We start from the raw sequence: 4,030 nt of genomic DNA, 5'->3' as shown, positions 1-4,030 counted from the left end.
TAAATTTAGACCCCCTCTAAACTCCACTTATAATCAACCTTCAGTCGCTGGTACACCCGGTGGTTCTCTGTTTATAGATGCATTATTGTGTGCTGTACCTGTGGCCTTGCTGATAATGGCAGCTTTAACTGAAGCTCAGACGTTCTCTTCCTGTCTCCATTAGTTCTCATGCTATTAATTTTATAGAACGTGCAGATTCATTCGCATTGTTTATAAATGCTTTTTTAAAGAAAGCTTTATAAAGTCATAAAGAAAAGTTTGGTTGAAAAAAACTCCAATATCCTGCACAGATCCTGAACATCAGTTGAGGCTTTTTTGACCAACATCAGTGCACAGCCATACAAATGCTCTTTTGACTGAATGGGCACAAATTCTCACAGACATACTTCTTTTGAGAAGCCTTCTCAGAGGCGCAGCTGTTGTTCTAGCTAAAAAAATACATAGATCTTACTATTTAATACCATTTATTCTTAAAATGGGATGTCCAACAAGCTCGTTGTCTGGTGTCCAGAGACTTTTTTGATCATATAGTGTAAGTTACCTTTCCAACTCTATGAGCTAATGATGTGAGGGTAAACATGCAGAAGCAACAACCGCTCAGCCATAAGTCTGTTCTGAAACACATGAATTTAAAAATTAGAAGGGGTGTCCCAATATTTTTGTCCATATACTGTATTTATGACCCATGCCACTGTCAATGTTTATGGATACTGCGTTAATGTAAGCTTTAATGACCTGCTAGAAATGGATGTGGCTAAAATAGCCAAGCCCAATGATAAGAAAGGACGTCCACATTAATACGGTCATGTAGTGTGTTTATCTACCTATCCAGCTGTGTATGTGTGTGTTTGTGTGAAGTGATGCATGTGAGTAGCCTGAAGTGTTGGAAGTATGAAGCAGCAGTGATGTCACGGCTGATGCCTATGTGTATGTGTGTGTATTCTCACGGCTGATGTGCTGCAGCTGTGAACACCGCTGATGTTGGAGTAGCTGGGTGTTGTGCTGTGGAGTGTAAAAGCCGAGGTGACGTGCCTGCGCTCTCCCTTGGTTCAGTATTTGAGAAACGAAACCAATCAGGCTCCATCTCACATCACCCATCTCAACCAGCTGCAGCCTGCTAATCACAATACCACCACCACACACACACACGCATCCTTCACACTCCGTGAACCCATTAGCCATGTCGGAGCATATGCTGGCACGTGCCAGTGGAAGGACGTTCCTGCCACGCAGGGAATTCAGCTCCGCTCAGGTTTGCGTGATGCTGTCGGAGTGAAGCTGTGCTCACAGCACCATGTTTCACTCCCAACCAACAATAAATCGTACGATGAACTTTCATTTTCAGTTAATGAGCTGCTCCTGGTTTGAAGTGATACAGATACACCTGATTAAAGATGCTAATGACTTTCTAAAAGTGTCGCTTCATTACAGATTTTACACAAATTCACTGCGTTCTTCCAGCCGCCTCTGAAGTGTTTGTCACTCTTTTCTTTTATGCTCATTTTTGATAATGTGCACTATTTCCGGGAGGCACGGTGGCACAGTGGGTAGGGCTGTCACCTCACAGTAAGAAGGGCCTTGGTTTCTGTTTTTGCATGTTCTCCCTGTGTCCATGTGGGTTTCTTTTGGGTGCTCCGGTTTCCTCCCGCAAGTCCAAAGACCTGCAGCCAGGCCAACTGGAGCTACTAAATAGTGTGTTATAGGGTGTTTCCTGTCTTTCACCCAATAATTCACACCCACTGTGACCTGATCAGGATAAAGCAGTGCTAAAACAGACAATAAATGAATGAATGAATGAATGAAGGAATGTTTTCTGTTCCAGATTCTGGTGTAGCACAGAACACAATACAACTTGGACACTGTTATAGGGCAACTTACACTCACCCATTCACTCATTCAACACACACTGACCAATTCACACACTGACCCATTCATTCATTCAACTCACACTCACCCATTCACTCATTCAACTCATTTTAGGCTAAAGGAACCCAAGAACCCGGAGGAGACCCACATGCACTTGATCTTTAAGGCCCATGTTGCTGTGCAGTTTCCTCTCACACTACCAGCTGCACAACTGCACTGCCCAATTTTATTGAATAATAATTAAAGGCAATGTTTTGGGTTGTCCACCTCTGGTGAGGATCAAATCAGTTTCCCACTGACTCCTACCTCATTCACTAGAAGCAGATGACATGATCAGCGTAGGAATGTCACACCCCATTAGCAAGACCAACTCACCACTCAACTCGTGGTGAAAGAAAATATAAATAATACACTATATGATACACTATATGGACTAAAGTATCAGTTTAAATGAACTCCAGAGCCCTGACCTCAGCCTTACTGACCAGCTTTAGAATTAACTGGAACAACAACTGAGGCATTCTAGTCCAAAATCAGTGCCCAGCCATACAAATGCTCTTTTAATTGAATAATTCCCACAGACCTGCTTCAAAGTCTCAGTAAAAAGCCTTCTCAGAAAAGTGGCTCACTCTGTTTTTTCTGAGATGTTTAATAAGCTCATGGTCAGGTGTCCAGATACTTTTGTCCATATAATGTAGCATGATATGAAGTAGCCAGCCTTTCTCATTTTGCCATCCTTCTCATTCATTCTTTGTTTTTAACTTATCAAACAGCGATTTACAGTTTTTGCACAATTTGTACAATGAAAATGTTTCCATGTCTGTTAATATAATGACTTAGTTCATTAATCTTTGGCTGGAAAGCATCTGCTTGCCATTACTGTCAGCTGTGTCAGAGGAAGTCTCATTAGATGAGAACTCCCTGAGATCTGATCACATGATGCACGTAACGTTTGAAGAGAAAACACGCAGCGTTTAAACATTCTATCAGAGCAGAGTAGCTGGCTGATTATTTAATTGCACTTTTTACCACAAATTGTACCAGGTTTTAATCATCAGCACATTTCACAGCTTGTGTTAAATGTGTGAATGGTACAAATGTTCTACAAAACAAAAACAAATCTAAATAATTAATTACCTTTGTTTTTTAACTGCACTTCTGAAGAACTCGGAAGGTTGCTTGTAGACACCTGAGGTACCAAGTCTGATTTTTGCCTTATTTTGTATTATTATGGTAGTGCCTGCCCTGTGATGGTTTGTCCACCTGTCTGGAGTGTTTCCTACATTTTGCCTAACAAATCGGACCCACCGCAAACCCCGACCAAGATAAAGCGGCGGTTAAACACACAGTGAAGAAATAAATTATTGACCATGCATGCCATAATTGTCAAGGTTCATGTGTACAGATACCAACCAGCCAGCTGACTCTCAGTACAACACTTACACAGGTCACTACACTAAAACTGATTATACATAAATAAAAGTCAGATAAAACAAATAATACAATCTGTACATATTTTATTACATCAAAATGATTAAGATTTAGGCGCTTGGGTGCAGCAGTGAAATATACCAGGCCACTACTGCCAGAATCAAGAGTTTGAATCCCCTGCGGTGCTATCAGCCGATCTGATGTCTGTGTCTGGCAGGGTGGGTGGAGATGGCCAGAACTCTACAATGGATTGGCATTCTGTCCAGAGTGTGTTACCACGGACCCACTACAGCCCTGACCAGGATAAGCAATTATGAAAAATGAAATGGAAACCACTAACTTTTCTTGACTGACAAACAAGTAAACAACATGAAATGGTTTAGTCTGCTCAAACTGGACATTGTTTATTAGGATTTTAATGTCATGTTTTACACTTTGGTTACATTCATGACAGGAACGGTAGTTACTCATTACACAAGGTTCATCAGTTCACAAGGTTATATCGAACACAGTCATGGACCATTCAGTGTCTCCAATTCACCTCACTTGCATGTCTTTGGACTGGGGAGGAAACCGGAGCACCCGGAGTAAACCCATGCAGACATGGGGAGAACATGTAAACTTCACACAGAAAGTACCCGGACCGCCCCGGCTGGGGATCGAACCCAGGACCTTCTTGCTGTGAGGCGACAGTGCTACCCACTTAGCCATGTGCCGCAAACTGGACATGAAA

General features: G+C 42.0%; 1 long non-coding RNA gene across 1 annotated transcript; it reads right to left on the bottom strand.

Annotated features, from left to right (window-relative positions):
- Positions 1-487: 487 nt before the first annotated feature.
- On the bottom strand, positions 488-3,079 carry LOC134324689 (uncharacterized). The gene is made up of 3 exons (XR_010014215.1): positions 3,004-3,079; positions 948-1,117; positions 488-614 (listed from the first exon to the last, which is right to left on the bottom strand). It is a non-coding gene; the product is annotated as an uncharacterized LOC134324689 (long non-coding RNA).
- Between the last annotated feature and the right edge of the window lie 951 nt (positions 3,080-4,030).

The sequence above is a fragment of the Trichomycterus rosablanca genome, chromosome 12 (assembly GCF_030014385.1).
Source record: "Trichomycterus rosablanca isolate fTriRos1 chromosome 12, fTriRos1.hap1, whole genome shotgun sequence".
Lineage (NCBI taxonomy): Eukaryota > Metazoa > Chordata > Actinopteri > Siluriformes > Trichomycteridae > Trichomycterus > Trichomycterus rosablanca.
Note: the sequence above shows the minus strand (reverse complement) of the source record. Positions and strands in the feature narration are given on the sequence as shown.